This window comes from Thamnophis sirtalis, unplaced genomic scaffold (assembly GCF_051295495.1).
Source record: "Thamnophis sirtalis isolate CommonGarterSnake01/CBP01778 unplaced genomic scaffold, rThaSir2_p1.2 scaffold_2, whole genome shotgun sequence".
NCBI classification, from domain to species: Eukaryota; Metazoa; Chordata; class Lepidosauria; order Squamata; family Natricidae; genus Thamnophis; species Thamnophis sirtalis.
The window spans coordinates 88,489,116-88,510,215 of record NW_028261382.1 but is presented as its reverse complement, the minus strand read 5'-3'; the positions used below and the strand labels follow the sequence as shown (position 1 = coordinate 88,510,215).

The 21,100-nt window shown below is 42.2% G+C and overlaps 1 protein-coding gene across 2 annotated transcripts in view; it reads left to right on the top strand.

The window, feature by feature from the left end:
- The window catches only part of KIRREL3 (kirre like nephrin family adhesion molecule 3), a 781,414-nt gene that overhangs the window by 668,854 nt on the left and 91,460 nt on the right, over positions 1-21,100 (top strand). The gene's annotated exons all lie outside the window — the stretch shown is intronic.

Here is a 21,100-nt window from a genome sequence, read left to right as displayed (position 1 = left end):
GTGTGCATCAGCTTCATGCGCCCCCACCCATATGTGGCAGAGACCCGAAAACCAGCTGGGCAGTGAAGCTGAGCTGGGGCAACGGCTCGCATGCCCACAGAGAGGGCTGTGCATGCCACCTTCCATATATAGATGGACATTCTCTGTCCATCGGCTCGTCATAAGAGACCATCCAGACAGAAACCCAATATTTTTACTGTTGCCTTTGTTACATTTGTGTTGTGTTTGTGCTGATAAATAAATAAAGGGAGTCTAGTATAGATCTATTTCAAGCTATTTAGCTCTCATCAGCTAGCCATACTGGGATACATACATACATGGATACATACATACATACATATATATATGGTTTTTTTCACATTCAGAGCATATTCTAACTGAGATTTGCTGCTACAAAGTGAATAATGGACACCAACATCAATAGCTCCAGCTAGACAAATAGACAAATTTATGGAGGAAAAGGCTACTAGCTATATATTTCCCTCTAGACAGGTAGTCCTTGACTTGTAACAGTTCCTTGAGCGACCGTTTAAAGTTACAACGACATTGAAAAAAGTGACTTAAGTTACAACCGTTTTTCACACTTGCAACCATTGCAGTATCTCCATGGTCGTGTGATCAATATTCAGGTGTTAGACTAAAGTAGAATAAAATATGGATTTAAAATATAAAAACAGAGACATGGCAAAAGGAACAGTTAGAAGCTTGCTTAAAGGGACAGGGAAATGTCATCAGCCTTCAACCACAAAATGTTCCAGTATATGTCCTTATGTCAAAACTCCAAAACCACAAGATTCAATTAAAGTTCACATAAAGACACGTAGCTAGTACCTATGGCCCAAGACAAAAGGAGAAGTAAGATAATATCTACTTCTAAGGCTTTTTCGTCATGGTAACCAATAAGAAATGAGTTAAGTGTTTCCGTGTTACACTGCCTTTGAGAATGTATAAGAACGTGGGCTTTGATAATGAAGGTTGTTCAGAACTTGCAATGCTAGCTATTTTGCTAACTTTCTGAACTTGGCTGCCAAATAAACTCCTCGTGTATCCTGGGAAGTCTAAGCCTGTCATTTTCTGCAACAAGACAATTAACTCCTATTTATGACGATTGCAGTGTCCTGGAATCATGTGATCCCCTTTTGCGATCTTCTGACAAGCAAAATCAGTGGGGAAGCTACATTCACTTGTCAACAGTTTTACTAACACAAGAACTGCAATGATTCACTTAACCGTGGCACGAAAGATCATAAAATGGAACAAAACCCATTTAACCACTGTCTTGCTTAGCAACAGAAATGTTGGGCTACAATTGTGGCCGTAAGTTGAGAACTACCTATAAATGTAGCCATGGTAAAAGAGATGGAGTTACAGTCATCCCGTCCTCAAGTGTTGGTTTGTTTTTGACATAAGCATACCCCACAGATACCTCTGTTGTAACGCTAACATAGGCTTACTTGCAGGTTAAATTAGTGGACAGCATGAGAATTTGGACAAGGGATGTGGTGACTCAGTGGCTAAGATGCTGATCTTGTTGATCAGAAGTTCGGGAGTTCAGCAGTTCAAATCCCTAGTGCCGCATAACGGAGTGAGCTCCCGTTACTTGTCATGCTACTACATATTACTTGTGAGTTCCCAGCTTCTGCCAACCTAGCAGTTTGAAAGCATGTAAAACTGCAAGTAGAAAAATAGGGACCACTTTGGTGGGAAGGTAACAGTGCTCCGTGCGCCTTTGGCGTTTCGTCATGCTGGCCACATGATCATGGAGACATCTTCGGACAGCGCTGGCTCTTCAGCGCTTTAGAAACGGAAAGGAGCAGCACCCCTAGAGCCGGAAACGACTAGCACGACAAGCGTGGGGGAACATTTACTATTTACCTATGAGAATTTGGAATTGTACTCAACATTTTGAGATGTGTTTGGAAGATAAATAAATCTGGGTTGTGGTAGATGTGGGTGGAAAATATCCAAGGAATAGTAGAACAATATGTTTCTTCTGGGAAATCAACAAATGGGAAATCATGTTTACTGTGGCGCCAAGAAAACTACATGATTGTATGAAGTCATCAGGCTGAGGTCAGACTTACCTTGATGTTGAGCGGGGACTGTGAAAGGAGAAAGAGAGGAGCATCATGCTCATTTTTAGCAGCAGATCCAAGAGAGTGCAAACGAGAAACGATGGTGTCCTTTAAAGGAGGAAAAAAATTGTCTCAAAAGAAGGAGAAGATCTGGAATAGTGAATATTATATGCAAAGGTGCTTTTTTCAAGAGGCAACTGGTTTTTCCTTGAAGACGTTTCGTTTCTCATCCAAGAAGCTTCTTCGGCTCTGCTTCATGTGTTGGATAAAGAACTGAAGGAGTTTTTTGGAGGAGAAGCGAAACATCTTCAAGGAAAAGCAAAGAAACTCCAGTTGCCTCTTGAATAAAGCGCCTTTGAAACAGCCATAACCTGGACGACTGAGAATTCCCATAGACATTATACACAGGGATCAGTTAAATTCAGAATTCACACTAAAAAGGTGATTATCTCTGTTAAAATGCAACTTCTGACAAATTGGGAAAACAATCACTTCTGACCATTGGAATATATTATCAGCAGGCAGAGTGAGATCTGGATAATCAGTAATGTAAGAAATTGTTACCGTTGGTTTAAAAAAAAAAATCAATAAAGTTTAACAGGAATCCAAGGTCTTAAGAGTAAAGCTGAAAACTTGACTAAATCCCCAGATGAAAGAAGTTAAGATTGTAGATGTCATTGAAATAAAGTTAATCTCAAACTCATTTCAGATGGAGAAGCTGTATATGAACTTTTATCCCCTTTAAAGTCAATAGAACGGAATGGTGCAATCTATCTGATGCATGTCTACCCAGAAATAAAATTCTATTGAATTCAGTGAGTGTTTCTCTCAGATGTACAGGATCAAAATTCTTGTCTGGGTTGATAGCTTGGACTTCAAATCCTGTGAGACAGAGGTGAGTTGCTCTCAGTTCAGCCTGGCTGAGCCAGTAGTAGAGGCAGCGGGAGGCTCCGCCCATCCATCTGGACACTTCTGGCGCAGTGGTTAGGGTGCAGTACTGCAGGCCACTTCAGCTGATTGTTATCTGCAGTTCAGCGGTTCTAATCTCACCGGCTCAAGGTTGACTCAGCCTTCCATCCTTCCGAAGTGGGTGAAATGAGGACCCAGACTGTGGGGGCAATATGCTGACTCTGTAAACCGCTTAGAGAGGGCTGAAAGCTCTATGAAGTGGTATATAAGTCTAACTGCTATTGCTATTGCTATTCTGCGCATGCACAGTAGTGTTGCGTGGGAGCACGCCCAAACCAGTAGTAAAAAAATTGGCAACCAACCACTGCTGCGAGATAACGATGGTTGAAGTTTTGAAGGGCTTCAGCTTCAATAGCAATAGCAGTAGACTTATATACCGCTTCATAGGCCTTTCAGGCCTCTCTAAGCGGTTTACAGAGAGTCAGCATATTGCCCCCAACAATCTGGGTCCTCATTTTACCCACCTCGGAAGGATGGAAGGCTGAGTCAACCCTGAGCCGGTGAGATTTGAACCGCTGACCTGCTGATCTAGCAGTAGCCTGCAGTGCTGCATTTAACCACTACGCCACCTTGGCTCTTTCTTTCAATATCATTACAGCGAAAGTCCTGCCTGAAATAAATAATGAAATAATATTGTTTACTATGAAGACAGATTAGTCAGGAAATCATCTGGCTTTTATCCACTTGTAAACTACAGTGGTACCTTGATACTCAACTGCTTTGAAACTCATCAAATTTGGTATTCATCACATTCTGGTGTGAAAATTTTGTTCCGGTAATCATCGTTTCTTCGTAACTCAACACGCAAGCTAGAACTTCTCAGTGTTGGCTGCCTTGTGACTCACTATATTATTCCATTTGGGAAGAATTTGTTTCATACTCATCATTTTTGGTACTCATCATGGAACCAATGAACGATGAGTACTGAGGTACAACTGTACGCCACGTTGCTCAGGAGGAGATCTCAAATTGTAACGTGTCTTGTTGTGTAATACCCAAGTTGTCATCAAACTTTGCCATAACTGAAGGGTGCTGTGACAAAAATTGAGAAACATGAACAGAGTGTCCATTGCAATGCAGAATAGTATTTAGTATTAGTATTTAATCAATTTATAGGCCGCCCAATCCTGAAGGACTCCAGGCGGCTTACAGAAAATACATTTTTAAAAAAAATAAAGAATAAAAAAAACAGAGAAAGAACAAATTAAAAACCACATCATGCACTCAATCTGGTCGGGGCTGGACCTCAGTCATGAGGTCAACAGCCCCAGGCCTGCCGGAATAGCCAGGTTTTGATAGCCTTTCGGAAGGCCATGAGAATGGGTAGGGTCCGGATCTCTGGGGGTAGTTCATTCCATAGGTCGGAGCGGCTACAGAGAAGGCCCTCCCCTGGGGAGCCGCCAGCCGACATTGTCTGGCTGACGGCACCTGGAGAAGGCCCACCCTGTGTGATCTTATCGGCCGTTGGGAGGTATGCGGCAGAAGACGGTCTCGCAGATATCCGGGTCCTAGGCCATGTAGGGCTTTAAAGGTAATAACCAGCACCTTGAATCGCGTTCGGAGACCAATAGGAAGCCAGTGCAGCTCGCGGAGGATAGGTGTAACATGGGTGTATCTTGGTACACCCAGTATCGCTCGCGCAGCTGCATTCTGGACCAGTTGTAGTCTCCGAACACTTTTCTGGGGCAGCCCCATGTAAAGCGCGTTACAGTAGTCAAGTCTTGAGGTGACGAAGGCGTGAGTGACCATTTGAAGTGCCTCCCGATCCAAATAGGGCCGCAACTGGTGCACCAAGCGGGACAACTCACCCCAGTCCATTTTCTACAGGGCAACTTGGCACAGGACAATTCTTAGCAATAGCAATAGCAATAGCAGTAGACTTATATACCGCTTCATAGGCCTTTCAGGCCTCTCTAAGCGGTTTACAGAGAGTCAGCATATTGCCCCCAACAATCTGGGTCCTCATTTTACCCACCTCGGAAGGATGGAAGGCTGAGTCAACCCTGAGCCGGTGAGATTTGAACCGCTGACCTGCTGATCTAGCAGTAGCCTGCAGTGCTGCATTTAACCACTGCGCCACCTTGGCTCCTCATTGAATTCAACAATTCAATGTAATTATTTGAAATAATTAAAATATATTTTATTTTTTGTCATTCCCATTTCAGTTTGTCTCGCCTTCGGCATCCTTTCTTTAATGATTCAATTCCACCGTTTCTTTGGTATTAGTGTAACTCTTTGTTCTGTGGCGAATTGTCTCATGGTGAATTGTCCTGCAGTAAATTGGCCATGGCGAGTTGGCTGTGGTAAGTTGTCCTAGATCCTTGCAATGTATTTCTGACTAGCTCATAATGAGGAATGTGTGCTTCATACATAAGACCATGATGGATGGCGTTGCTATGGTTTGTAGTCTTGCCTACAGGACAGAGGGCACTGCACAGAGAAAGCTGTTATACACCAGTTATTTAAAAGTCTTACTGTCTTTTTCACATTTTCCTTGAACATATGGAGGAGAATAGAGGAAATTAGATGCCCAGTTATATTGGCTCCAAAAATATATATATATCAAGAAAATCACACATTATTTTTTGCCAGCCATTGGGCAGAGGTAAATTTCCAGAAATATTACCTTTCCAAATGCTGCCTTTAGCATAACTTTGAGGCCCAACCCAACAGGAGTTTAATCTCAGCCTTCTTGCTTTGCTTAGATGTGTGAAATATATTTCCAATAACTTCAATTTGGTATGTAAAGCTGGCAGGTTTATTGACTGCCGCTGCGCTAAAGAAAGGAGGGGGAAAGAATGCTCATCTAAACCAAAACTCAAAAAAATAAGAATCTGTGGTCCTGAATAATAGATAGAATGATGAAAAATTTAGAGATCGCTCACACAAAAGGCTTTGGAGCTACGGAGACAGGTTTATATAGTCTAAACGGAGCTTTCTTTCCAAAACAAGAAACTTCCTTACAAAACAAAGCAGGTTTGGATAAGAAAATAGAAGCCTGTTGTGCAAATTTGCATTTGAAACTGTAGCGCTGCAAATTGGGGGACCATGAAGGGGAGAGGATTATGGGTGCCAGGGTTCCTGGGTGAATTGTATAATTGGTTCACAATCACATCTATGCATCTTTAGAGCTACCAATTGGCCTCTTTCCCCATTCAGATGTCTAAATGACCATACTTGATCTACACAGACCAGATGGGGGTTCCGGCTGGCTTTACAGCTGGTTCACTCATGCACATGCTTGATGTGTGCTATGCGCACGTGTGCAGTTCAATTAAAATTGCTCTGTGCATGCACAGAACTCAGAAACAAGATGGCATCAGCAACCAGGGAACCGGTTCAGGGGTGTGGCAGGCCTGGGTCACTGCCAGTTCCAGCGACTCAGGCCGCTATACCATGACTGGTTTGGCTGAACCGGGCTGAACCAGTAGGAACCCACCACTGATACAAATCCTGTGGAAGCCAAAGCTACTATCCCAGAGCCATGTACAGAAAGTTAGAGCAGAGGCAGGGTTGGAATAATAATAATAATATAATAATAATAATAATATGCTGACATATTATAACATCCCAAGTTCCTGGGAAGAACTCAATGAGAATGAAGTCCAATATGAGCTAAAGAATTAGCAGCTGTGATTTCATGAGGTTGTATACATAATAATGATAATAAGAAGAGAAGAGAAAGAACTGGAGAAAATCACACAATACAAAGATCTACAAATAAAAGTAGAATAATTGTGGCAAATGAAAACAGAGATGGTACCAATGATAACAGGTGCCTTGGTGCAAGCCGAAAATATATGGAGAACCCTTCAAACCCCATCAGCATTGACCAAATCACCATCAGTCAATTGCGAAAAGCAACTTTATTTAGAACAGTTTACAGTGACTTTAACAGCATCAAACAACATCTGCCTATCCCAGGGCAGGACTTGATGGGTGGATAAAAATGGCAAATCCAGTCTGAGCATCTGGCTGACTTTGAGACCAACTATAATAATAAAACCAACTACAATAATGAAGGAATATCTCTCTATCTCAATTTCTCTCTCTGTCTCTCTTGGTAACAGAATTAGGACAGACCAAACTAAATCACCATTTCACAGGGGACAGTATTTATTGTCTCTGCTCAGCACCTTACAACAGATAGATATTGCCTTTAAGCATGATTGTGAATGCGATCTCCGGTATTCACAAAAGCTCTTCCTTCCCACCAGCTCCACCACTGTGTCAGTAAATTTAATTCATTATTGGGAATGGAAGCTGCACTATATAACAATGAGGTATCACTCTCTTTGTAAAAGGCAGTCCTGGACCTTTCAGCTGCTCAGCTGAAAAGCATAAAATAATAGTTATAACAATGCAAAATTTAGGAAAAAAAACTCATATTAAAACTGTGGAGCTACAGAGGTGGGCTTACATCACTCTAAAGAGATCAGTAATCTCTGTGACTGAGCATAATCCTTTCTAAAAGTCACATGAAATGATGGATTCCATAACTAAATACATACTGATTTCCAAATGTGCTTTTTGAACCAGGGAGGGAAGAAGGAAGGAAGGACATTTTTGAATGGTCTCTTGACATTTGTTTTTATATCCATCAAATTGGGTGAGGAATTCAGATCCAGATAAATGATTTTTTGTAAGAACCCACACACACGCACGCTACATCTGGAGAAATGCCTTTCTATGAATGCTTATTTATCTCCATGTATACAACTACAGTGCTTAAAAAATCTCCAGCCAAGAGTCCTCCCCCCAACATATTTTTAATCACTGTTTTCACACTGTTGATTATAAAATATCCTTTGAAGCTTGAAAACAAGAGCCTGTTTCCTGATGAAAATGCATTTTTCTCCATCGTGAGAACCATATAAATTAGAAGGCAGTAAATTCCGAGTTGATCCTCTAATGTTCCTGAGAGGCTAGAAGAAATAAATATATAAGCAAACAAACAAAAAAATGGATGGCTAAGAGAGGTTATAAGTGCAGGCAGAGCAAATAACCTAAATTAATTTCATCTGATGGAGCAGGCATGTTTGAATGAAGAGAAGAAATAGGAAAGAAGGAAAGAAGGAAGGAAGGAGGGAGGAAGGGAGGGAATGAGGAACGATGGTGGTCCTTGATAGCAGCATGATTACAATATCTAGTTGGTTTCACCATCAGGACTTGAGATTAAGGGCTAACCATGAGCCATGGTGGCACAGTGGTTAGAGTGCAGTACTGGAGACCACTTCTGCTGACTGCCGACTGACTGCAATTTGACAGTTCGAATCTCACCAGGCTCAAGGTTGACTCAGCCTGCCATCCTTCTGAGATGGGTAAAATGAGGACCCAGATTGTTTGGGGCAATAAAGGGCTGAAAAGCACTGTAAAGCGGTATATAAGTATATAAGTGCTATTGCTAGGAGGAAACCATAGAATGAGTTTAGTGTAGCCAGTTTGTACAAGCAGCTATGTATTATTATGAGGATGTTGTTGGCCTGAATGTTAGGGTCTTGACATCATCCCTGAACCTTCAAAAATTCCTGCAAAGAACGGAAATTATTGCAGGAAAAGATCCATCCTCAAGGGGATGTAGTTAAGAAATAAAGTAATACACACAAAGGAAACCATGCATGGCTTTTTGAAATCCTTTCTGATTCTTTTCTGAAATCTCTTGAGTGAGAACTGTTTGCTCTGCAACTGATTGATATAAAGGACGTTATAAAACTTTGCACTTCTGGACCTGAAACATTGCCCCGTTTAAGGGGAATAGAGGGCAAAAGCTAACAAGAAATTGAGGGTATGTCATCTCATGCAAGATATATGTCATTTATGGCATGCAATCAAGTTCGCTAGGAAAGGCAGTTACACTCAAATGGTCAGTGGTAAAAAGAGGCAAGCCTTTTAAAGTACACAGTGGTTAGGATACCATTAAAGCTCACGCCAGCTGAAACCAACTGAAAGAAACAATACAAGATAGCAGGGGTGAAATCCACTTAATCTTTGCTACCGGTTCGGCAAAGTGAACAGCCGGGGGGGGGGGGGGGGAATCCACTGTGCCACACACAATTTAGATTAGCTAGAAAGCAGGAAATCCTGCTTTCTATCTAATATAAATCATGCAGCACAGTTGATCATTGGAAAAACCGGTTCACCCGAGCCAGTAGCATTTTTTTTTACTGCCGGTTTGGGCAAACAGCTGGCATCTTTGCTACTGGTTCGGGCGAACTGGTCCAAACTGGTAGCATTTCACCCCTGCAAGATAGGAAAATATGGAAAGAGCCGGTGCATAGAATTTCCAAGAACTGGATATGATTGAATAGTTAAGCATCATGATTATCATCTCAAGAATTGCTAGGAGAGAGCAATTGATACAGTTCAGAAATTGCCTTGGGCAACACAATGCCAATCTATAAATACCTGCAAGGCAACACATACAAATGAAAGAAAGGATCATAGAGCAAAGCGCTGAGATAATTCTTTCTTAACCAGTCAAGAAGGTGGATAATGAAATCAAGGAAGTCATCGGAAGAGGAGGAAAATCCCAAGCGCTAAGATGAAAGAAATATTGCATGAACTTGAGAAGAAAATCAGCACTTCCAAAGTCCATCCCAGTCATATGACCCATGGATATGCCTTTATTGAATCACTCTGCGAGCTAATAGATGAGTGTTTCGATTTGGGGAGGAGGGGCTTTGTTTTGATTTTAGGATTAACAGATAAGCCCCCAGTCCCAATTGATGCTAAACCAGGGGGAAGAGAATCTGTTATCTATTTTTTTTTAATTTTCTTCCATTCAATAATGTCTGATTCTCATAGAATGTTAGATCAAGTCTCTGCAGTTGGTTTTCACAGCTGTAATATCTCAAATTATGCCAATAGAAATGATCATTATTATCACTTTTACTGATGAAAACATTCTGCATCTACTGCGAATTCCTTGGCAGAATATCTGCCTGGTGGGTGTTGTTTTTTTTTCCTTCAGTATATTCATCTGTACAAAAAATAACGTCCTCAAAGTTAGAAGCTGTCCATCATCTCGCTCTGGATTGGCAACTTTAAGACTTGTGCACTTCAATTCTCAGAATTCCCCAGCCAGCCATGGCTGTTGTTGAGAATTTAGGTTCACATTGGGAAGTTGACATGGTTAGAGAAACACAAATATAGAATTAGAAGAGAGATGTCAAACTTGATTTCATGGAAGGCCGCACCAGGATTGTGTTTGACCTCGGGGGCCCGGGATGGGCATGGCCAGTTGTATGTCACTCCTGTCGGGAGTGGCCCTAGTGCTCTGCCAGTGAAAACAGGCTCCCGAGCTCTGTTTTTGGCTGCCATAGCCCTCCTGCCACCCTCTGCCAGAAGCACCACAGGCCAGTCCTTTGCTGTTTCCAGGGTAGCCCCACAGACTAGATCTAAGTACCCCGTGAGCTGGATTCCGGGCTTTGAGTTTGACACTCCTGAACTAGAGGATTATTTTTTGTGTGATGTCCCTGTATAATAAAACAGAGGTAGCAAGATAGATTATGATGCAGGTAGCCCTGAATTTACAACAATTCATTTAGTGACTTTGGCGACTTAGAACTGGTCCTTGTATCTACAACTTTTGGAGTATCCCTACAGTCACAAGTTTGAAATTCAGGCACTTGGCAACTGGCATTTATTTCTGCCAGTTGCAGAATCCTGAGGTCAGCATTTGTGACCTTCTATCCAAAACCAGCTTTTCAGACAAGAAGATGGATTAAGATGGGACGAATGCTTTATTTCTTTATTTAGTTAAGATTGTTAACAACTGTTCAGCTACATAAATAACACAGTCTTTTAACGACTGTATTATTCACTTAACTGCAGTGATTTGTTTAACAACCAAGGCAAAAAAAAGTGACCTCCTTGCTTAGCAATGGAAATTCTTGTCCCAACAGTGGTCGAACTAGCTGCACACATTGTTTTCAGCCACATGTAACAGATGAGATGTCTTTCAAATGATTTGCAGGAATATGGAAATAGCTACCTGTCTTGGGATAGTCTGTTCTTTGAATTATCCCTTACAGAAGTGTCAATATAACTTCTCCATTGCTGGATGCAAACTCTTCCTTCCTCTAATTACTGGTTCATCATTGTCCATAAAGGGAAACATCTGCCAGCAGCTCCCACAGCAGCTGCCTTCTCCTGTGTTATCCTCTCCTGGGTATTCTTTTTCCCTCTTTTGTTTGGTTGGGGGGGGGGGATGAAGAAACAGAGAAACATAAAGAGTGACAACTAAATACAATGGCTATCTGTCCATATCAAGCTTCAGGACGCTGCTTTCCCTTGCTGTTTCCCTCATATCTGAACAAGTTGCTGCTGGAGCTAAGTTGGTCTACAAGACAACTTGCTCCACAAAATAAAGATAAAAGGAGAGTGGAGGAAAAGAAAAGATACCAGAAACATGAAAGAGTGTGCAAAAAGAGTAATGGAAAAATGGAACTAGGGGCTGGTGGCTTTGTCTGAACTCCTTCCAGGGATGAGATTCAGCCGGTTCGGATCATTTCGGGCGAACCGGATGCTAATTTTACACCATTTCACCAAACCGGTTGTTGCAAGGACCGCTGGCCACCCCCAGCACATCCCGCCCCTCCCAGGAGTCTCCATGTAGCCCATTCATCATGTCAGGTAAGTGCAGGGCCCATGCGGAGACTCTGGGAGGGCAAAAAACGGGCCTACCGGAAGTTCCAGAACTCTGGAAATGGGCCCATTTCCAGCTTCCACGGGGCCTCCAGAGGCTTGAGGAAAGCCTCTGGAGCCTGGGTAGGGCAAAAACGTCCCCCCTGACATGAGGAGGCAGAGTAGGCCACACCCCCATGGCCACGGCCACCCATCAACCAGGGAGAGAACCAGTTGCTAAAAATTTTCAAGCCCACCCCTGACTCCTTCTACCTTTGAGCCTACCAATTACTATTAGCAGACCCATCTTCCTCTGCGATAGAAGTCTCCATTCATTTTTTCCTGGGGAAAAAATACTCCGTCCTTGCTTTCCAACTAGTTCCATTCCTAGGATAGCTGGAAGGATAATGACGTGTTTCCTGCAAAGATAACAGCTTCGTAGAAAATTGTTTCCCATGTTTAGAAAGAGATGGGCACAGTCTCTTTCACCCATAACTTCATCACTCAGAATCTGTAAAATTTAAATGTTTAGTCCCCAGCGTTTCCTGCAGTCAAGATGATGGGAAGTCATTTATCTCTGGCTTTTTATTTCATGGATTCCAGCTTTTCATTTACTTTTGTTTGCCATACAGGTTTAAAGTTGGGTGTAGGCAACATTTTAAGTAATCATCTATGCCATTTTCAGTTTAGACTGCAGATTATTTTGTTGAATCCAGATGGATCCAGGGTAGGCTTGATATATTCAGATCTTAGTGTGTGATTAAAGATAGTCATTCACAATTTTCTGAGTGGATTGGAAAGATGTGGTTTTTTTCTACTATCCTCAACTTTTTTGTTGGAGCGCAGGTGTGGGGGGGGGGGGGAACAGCCTGAATCGTAGAAGTGGAGAACTTTTGTTTCTTAACCATATTCCTCACTACTATCTTGGTTTGTCAGGGTGCTGAGAGTTGTTGGGATTCATTGTTGGAATGTACAGTATTTCTATGCAACAAGTAGTTGCATTGAAATGCAGCTGTAGCATTACAGTAGTATTCAGTCAGTATATGGCAGTATTTACAAGTTTGGATCTATAATATATACCAGTGTTGGCTAACCTTTTTCCCATCGCATGCCAAAAGCGGGGGGAACGCAGGGGGATCGTGTGCGGGCGTGTCCATACCGATAATGCTATGCACGCAACAGTGGTGGGTTTCAAAAATTGTTCGAACCTACTCTGTGGGTGTGGCCTCCTTTGTGGGAGTGGCTTGCCGCCCATGTGACTGGATGGGAGTGGCTTGCCACCCATGTGACCAGATATGAAGATGCCAACAACACTTGTCAGAACCCCCTTAAATTACCTCACACACAGCACTGGCATGCATAAGAATATGATGTAAACTTGTTTTTTAAAAGGCATCTTTGGTTTGCGTTAAAACAACTTCAACACACGCAATGTTCTGATTGCACCACAAACGCAGTAGTCACCCTTACCTTTCACAGAGGCACTGAGTTTTATAAATATGAGCATGATAGTGTAGAATAATCATATCCAAGGTCTAGTGGTGGGTTTCAAAAACTTTTGGAACCTCTTCTGTAGGTGTGGCCTGCTTTCCGGGTCCACTGGTGGAACCTCTTCTAACCGATTCGGTAGATTTGACGAACCGGTTCTACCAAATAGGTGTGAACTGGTAGGAACCCACCTCTGGCACACAACCCCCAACCGGCATGCGGGCACGACCTCTGTCCTAACCCCATTTTTGGCTCGCAATGGACCCACTTTTCGCCCTCCCCAGGCTCCAGAGGCTTTCTAGGAGGGTGAAAACAGCCCCACTGGAGGTCTTCCGTTTTGCCCGTAGAGCCGTTTTTCACCCTCCAGAGCGCGAAAAACAGCCCAACGCACAAACCGGAAGTCCATCCCCGAACTTCCGGTTTGTGCATTGTGTTGTTTTTTTGCCCTCCAGAGGTTTCAGGGAAGGGTGAAAAATGGCCTTAAAAGAAGGCCGAAGTCAGCTGGCCAGTATGTACATGCACAATGGAGCTGACAGGGCAACACCTCGCATGCCCTAACAAATGGCTCCGCATGCCACTTGTGGCACGCGTTCCATAGGTTCGCCACTGTGGGTATATACTCTATGCTCTTTTGTTCTGAGTAGAGTTTCCTTTCACAGTAATATAGTTGAGCAGTAAAGCACATGGTAACTGTACTGTTTGCCCTATGTGGTGCTTTATATAAACAGAATTTCTAAGAAGAGGTGATTCAGCAATTTGGGGACTGCCATATGTTATTTACTTGAACAACTGAATCTTGCAAGGGGATCCAGCAGCTTTACATAGTGTTAGGTTGTGCTTTCTGCATTGCAGAAAAAAAGAAATGCCTGCTGCGAGGTCTTCTCATTCCCCTGGGAAATAGTGTCCATCTAATAGGATTGTTATAAATGGAGCACAATCTTATTTCTATGTCAGGCTGGGAATGGCCACTTAGACAGAAAGAGCGTGCCTCCCGCTTAAGCGGGCTGAATGGAAGACCAAAAATAAAAGTGGAGTCACTGGATTAATTATTAAAAAGAGATTTGTGGTGATGGGGGAGAGAAGTTGATTTCCTTGCATTTACATCCCAATCACCCAGCAGGGAGAACAGTGGAAATGGCTAGTCAGCATCTATTGGAAGGGTGAAGATAAATGACTGAAGAAAGGAGATAAATGCATACAAGTTGAGTTTACATCTGTACTGTTAATATGTCCCCTTTGAAAAGTTGATGTCATCAGCTAACACATGGAAACCCCACTGATCACTCCTCCACCACCCACATTCACATTAGGACTTGTCATGAGGATGAAGATGATGATGATGATGATGATGATGATGATGATGATGATGATGATGATGATGATGTCTTGATGTATATCACCCAGCCCACACATTTTCCATGTGTGCCCTGTTGTCTTGAGCCCTTTCCATGCAGAGGAAGAAGGCTTAACAATCACACACACATACACACACACAACACAAACACCTATGATTTGCATGCATTCTTTGGTTTGGTGTCCACAGAACTACGATTGTAGCTCTTCTAACCGGTTAGCTATAAACTCAATTTGTATGCATTTATCTTCTAACCAGTTAGGCTCATTGCCTATAATCCAGAAGACCAGTTTAAGATGGTCGCCTACCAAATCCATGTCTGAAGATCAAAACAAAAGATACCAGAGGACAACCCTTATCACACACCATGGATTCATCTTGTATTGCTTGTGAGAACTCTTTTGGGTTTCTTAGTTGTCAAATGATGAGCATTTCCACAGCCAGCATGACGGAGTTTGGGCTTCCATTTACAGAGAAATCATCGATGAAATTTTCCTTTAGACAGATTGAGGCCACACGTAATATTTCCTGTAGGATAAAACATCTTGTGTTCAAGTGTCTTTAATACATGGTGGTGGTGGGTTTTTTTTTTAACTATTCTGTTTCATGTATAAATATTTCACTTACATAGAGCTTTCCTAAATCTGCCTTGATTTTTATTCAATTTTAGCAAATGGATACTGATGTTCATATTTCTTTTTCCTAGTCCAGAATAACAGAGTGATGCATTTTATTCACTGGCTGCTGTTTGTAGTGTAGAGATTGCTTCTGAGCATTTTAAGGTAAAATAAATGGAAGATGGATTGTTTTTGCCATCCTGCAAAATATCTTCCCTTGTCTGATCACTTCTTCATGTGAGAAGAATGCAACAATCTGGTGCTCTTCTGCTTAGCATTAAATAATTTAATATTTGCATTCCTGATGATGACCATCATTTGGGATCATTGCTACTTATCCGTACTTTTACAACTCTCTTTTTTATAATGACAAGGAAACATGTTTGTGTATTTGTGGCACACATACACAAAAATGAATCTTGTCTTTCTCACCTGACTGCAGTGTGTAGATCTGACTTCCTTGGGTTTGGTAAAGAGAAAAAGGATCTTCTAGTGGATCTTATTTGGGATATCAGGAAAAAAATGCAACCATCTATGTTGTTATTGTTGTTGTGGTTTTTACAAGGGACGCAGTGGCTCAGGGGCTAAGATGCTGAGTTTGTCGATCAGAAGTTGGCAGTTTGGCGGTTCGAATCCCTAGTGCCGCATAACAGAGTGAGCTCCCATTACTTGTCCCAGCTTCTGCCAACCTAGCAGTTTGAAAGCATGTAAAAATGCAAGTAGAAAGATAGGAACCACCTTTGGTGGGAAGGTAACAGCGTTCCGTGCGCCTTCGGCATTTAGCCATGTCGGCCACATGACCATGGACACATCTTCAGACAGCACTGCCCCCTAGAGTCAGGAACAACTAGCACATGTGTGCGAGGGGAACCTTTACCTTATATTGTTTTTTTAGAGGGGAAAAAAATCAGTAGCAAAAAAAACCTTCATTCGGACATAACACACTTCTAAGACATATTATAGATTTGGGGTTTTTACTGCAGGTTTACCTATTGCCAGAATACCCCCCCCCCAAGCTCCCTTGATCCAGTCTAACACACATTGACAGTTTATCTTTCCAAGCAACTCCAACACCTACCCTTAAAGTGGCAAGATGCCAGATGGTGTTCCATTAGGTCACATTTGCTTATTGTTTGGTAAACAGCAGTTTAATTCAAGTGCTGAGTTGACAGCTTGTCTTCAAAGACAATTTTTCCCACTGCAGTGTTTCAGATGCCAGCGTGGCTTTCCAGCGTGATGCTATTTCAACTGCCTTTTAAAGGGATAATGTTCCCTTTGATTAAAAGGGGGGGGAGGAGGAAGAGAGGAAAGGATTCCAAGGGAAAAGAAGTGGATTTTCATATGACTAATCTGAATGCATGACTTGGCATGACTCTGGACTGACTTCTTTTAGCCAGATTAGGCCTACTTTACACAATGCTCCGCCTTGATTTTGGAGACTAGAAGTTGAAACATTCCTATAAATGCCAACAGTACTTACATGACATCTTAACAACAGCCATGGCTGGCTGGGGAATTCTGAGAATTGAAGTGCACAAGTCTTAAAGTTGCCAATCCAGAGCGAGATGATGGACATCGGTTAAAGCAAAGAGGGAAAGTTCCACATTATGAGTTTAATCCAGCCTGTTGATGTATGGTGTAGGACAGGGGTCTCCAACCTTGGCAACTTTTAAGCCTGAGGGACGTCAACTCCCAGAATTCCTCAGCCACTTTTGCTGAGCTGAGGAATTCTGGGAGTTGAAGTCCCTCAGGCTTAAAAGTTGCCAAGGTTGGAGACCACTGGTGTAGTAGGAGTGCCTGGGGCAGTGTCAAGAGAGGAATCCACCTGGAGTCTTTCTGTTGCTAAAGTGATCCAACTCCAGCCCCCCTTGAATTCCTTTGACACTTATCTAGCACCAATTTAATACTGATTATAGAGCCAAGGTGGTGCAGTGGTTAAATGCAGCACTGCAGGCTACTGCTAGATCAGCAGGTCAGCGGTTCAAATCTCACCGGCTCAGGGTTGACTCAGCCTTCCATCCTTCCGAGGTGGGTAAAATGAGGACCCAGATTGTTGGGGGCAATATGCTGACTCTCTGTAAACCGCTTAGAGAGGCCTGAAAGGCCTATGAAGCGGTATATAAGTCTACTGCTATTGCTATTGCTATTGACTGTTAGTTGACTAAATTCTTGTGTATTCAGTTGTCCCAGCTGCTAAATATCAAGTTTTATTCTAACTTAACTTCTATGGACCTCACCCCATATTTAAGGTTCCTAAGTGATGTGTGTGTGTGTCTGTGCACTAACATGCCTATCATCCTTGTCACATTTTAAATATTTTCATTTTGCTCGTTCAAATTTGTAATTTTCATTGACAAATAAATGTCAGTAAAATATAGACATGAGCAATAAATCTTCTTAACTGGAACTTAATGTGTGTTCCTGATTCTTCACACTGATAATGGGGATTTAAGGAAGCCCCTCTGGTCCACGAAGGCTGGCTCCTTCTCCTCCCTCAAATCCTTCTGCTCTCTCCCATGAGAACCAAACCCATGGCTTTGGTAATCTTGTACAATTCCTGATGGGAAAAGGTGTGGGACATTTGTATCAGCCTATGATGATGGGCATGTCAGCCAAAACTCCAGTAAGCATAGTTTTTCTCTAAAATGTTAGTACACTAATCATTATTTGCAAGGTTTTCAAACTATAATGCAACCTCACTCCTTCCCATCTCTCACTGACAGCACTTAATGCAATCTGACTTTGCTGACTTGGTTTCCCCAACTTGTCCTCCAACTTCCAGAAACTTGGACAGAAGGGAGGTTGTTGCAGTTTTTTTCTTTGTTTGTTACATTTATATGCCCCCCACCCATCTTACCAAGAAAACCATGTTAGGCCTCCCAAGACCTCTTCTCTCATTGGAGACAAAATATATATACATATACAAAATCCAACTTTCTAAGTAGGCAAATATGAATGGATCTAAATTCCAAAATTCATGATTACCTCAAAAGTGCTTTTTTTCCCCAAAAGGCAACTGGATTTTCTTTGCTTTTCCTTGAAGATATTTTACTTCTCATCCAAGAAGCTTCTTCAGTCCTGACTTATCAGATGAGAAGTAAAACATCTTCAAGCAAAACAGAAACAGTCCACTTCCTTTTGAACGAAAGAACCTTTAGTACAACCTTAATCTGGATGACTGAGAATCTCCATACACATTAAGCTTCATGATCATTTCAGTCCCATCAGTCGAGACAAATGATGTTTAAATCCAACAGCAAGAAAAACAATCCCACAACCAATTATGTTAATCTGTGATGTGTCTTTTTACGTTAGAGTTACTTGTTACATATCTCATGTCATTTTTGTCCAACGTTACTTGCAACTCCTCATTATGCAACTTCCTATGAAATGCACTACTTTATAGCAGTTGGAAATGTAGCTTTCTGAAAATATGCTGGTTTTTTTTACAGTTTTCTAAATGGTACACAAATTTCCCATTGAAGAATGGTTTGTGCTTAGCAAGTTAGAGATAGATCTATAAAATCTCCCACAGACCCGTTAGATCGCACAGGGTCGGCCTCCTCCGGGTTCCGTCTACCAGCCAATGCCATCTGGCTACCACCCGGGGGAGGGCCTTCTCTGTAGCAGCTCCGGCCCTTTGGAATGAACTCCCCGCGGAGATTCGGACCCTCGCCCCTCTCCAGGCCTTCCGGAAAGCCGTCAAAACCTGGCTGTGCCGGCAGGCCTGGGGTTGATGAGTTCCCCTCCCCTCTCGACTTGTATGGCTGTATGACTCTTGTGTATTTTAATTACGTGTATTGTGTTTGTATCCCCTTTTCCCCTTTTGAGTTGTTCGCCGCCCTGAGTCCCTCCCGGAGAAGGGCGGCATACAAATAAATTAAATCTTAAATCTTAAATCTTAAAATATCTCAGATTATTTCTTTCTTCTAATCCAAGCCAAGGATTTTCCTGTGGATTTAACTGTCATATATAGCTTTTTTTTAAAAATGAGGATAATAACGGACGTGCCACAGGTATTCAGACACAAAACATAGTTGAATACACTGAGATTTAAATCTAGCCAAAGCACTAAAATCTTTATTTATTCCACATTTTTTTTTTCCTTTTGACAAATGCTGGAAGATAGTAGGGATTCAGCTTCACAGACATTTGCATATAAATCATGCATGCTAGCACTAAGCTACAGCTTCCTCCAACTTATTTTAGCGATTGCATTTAAGGAATGTGCCAAAAGACTACACCATCCTACAGACATATTTCATAGATAACAAAAAACAGTTGGTGTTGGCCTGCTTCACTGCCAGGAACAACAGGTTATATAATGGTGGGGGGAAAGAGTCAATTAAAGAAAGCCTTGTTCAGTTAGCAGAGATGGATGAACTTTCTAGTAGGTCTTAGTTGGAATCAGAATTACAGATGGTCGCAACCCCAGGAGATAGCTTAGCATCATCTTCTACTGCTGACTTGCTTGGAATCCGTACTATCCACAGATTTAGCCATCTGTAGGCAAGCAAAAGGTGAGGTATCCTGGCAAAATGTCCACGGATTTAGAGTCTTAGAAGTGTTGCAAAAACTTCAGGTGTATTCTAAGATGTTTAGAAAGGTGTCTTCCCTCCATTAAAATGGTTTGGTTGCATCAAATGTGTGTTGATGTAAATTCTTTCTTCTTCAATTTCTTCTGCTTCCCAGTTAACAAGCCAGTGCAAAGGTGTTGCTTAAGTGCAATCCCTAATCCTTTAGGACTCAGGGGTCAGCAACCTTAAACACTCAAAGAGGCACAAAAGTCCTAAACAGAAGCCCCCCGTTCAATTCTGGAGCCGACCGGAAGTCCGGTTCCCCCACCATAACGTCTCCTCCTAGAGCAGCGTCCTTTTTCCTCTGCCAACCAGAAGTCCAGTTTCCCCACCATAGAGTCTCCTCCTAGTGCAGCATCCTTCTTCCTCTACCTGTCCTAACCGAAAGCCCTATCAATTGTGATGCCAACCGGCAACAGGGAGCCACAGCAAAGGGATGAAAGAGCCACATGCGGCTCCAGAGCCACGAGTGGCTGACCCCCTCTTTAGGTGGCATCCCTAGGATAATTTGGAATTCTCACTCATTGAATTGGAACTGCGGAGGGTAGGAGGCAACGACTCCTTTTCTCAGCCCCCAGCTTCCATTTTCAGTGATGTTTGAAACTGCAACATTTAGAGGAAGGAGAAAGGAAGATGGTTGAATTGGCCTGGAAAGAGTTGAACAGTTGGGACTGTGGATCCAAAAGAGCCCAAAAAAACTTCAATAAATCTCCACAATCCAGGAGGAAAATTTAGATCATTTCACTGGTCCTTTAATTACCTCTTTTCTCCCTATCCCAAGGCTGAAAGGATGAAGAGATGGAAAAATACTTTTGTTCCCTTTTCTATCGCATAGTTCTGTCCCCTGGTGTGTCACTTGATCTTCAGCTGCCAATACAAGAACACTGCGAAAAAAAATGTAGAATTGTCCCACCTGTTTCCAGAGTAAGGATTCCTGGATTTTTCCAACAACTTGATTTGTTTTCAGCTACTTATTTATCTCCTCCTTTACTCATCTTCCTGTGCTTTTTTTTTAGAAGGAAAGTTGATTTCCTTGTTCACATGACCTTATTTTACTGAAGTCTCAGAATGATCCAATGAATCAAGCTGAGTCAAGAAGTAGCAACTGACCTCAGAGTCACACAATGAATTTTATGGCCCACTGGGACATAAACCTAGGTTTTTCTGTTCTATGCACAATACTTCTATACTACACGCTCAGAGACATTTAGTAATGGAGAAGAATACATCAAGAATCCACAACTGTTTTACTGTTAAATCAATGGATTTAAAAAAAAAAACAAATTCCCTTGAAAGGACCAACAGAATACGAAAGCTGTCATGGATGCTTCCCTCGGCAAATTCCCAGGACATCGTACACAATGAATTCACGGAAACTAAGCAGCTACCAGTTCA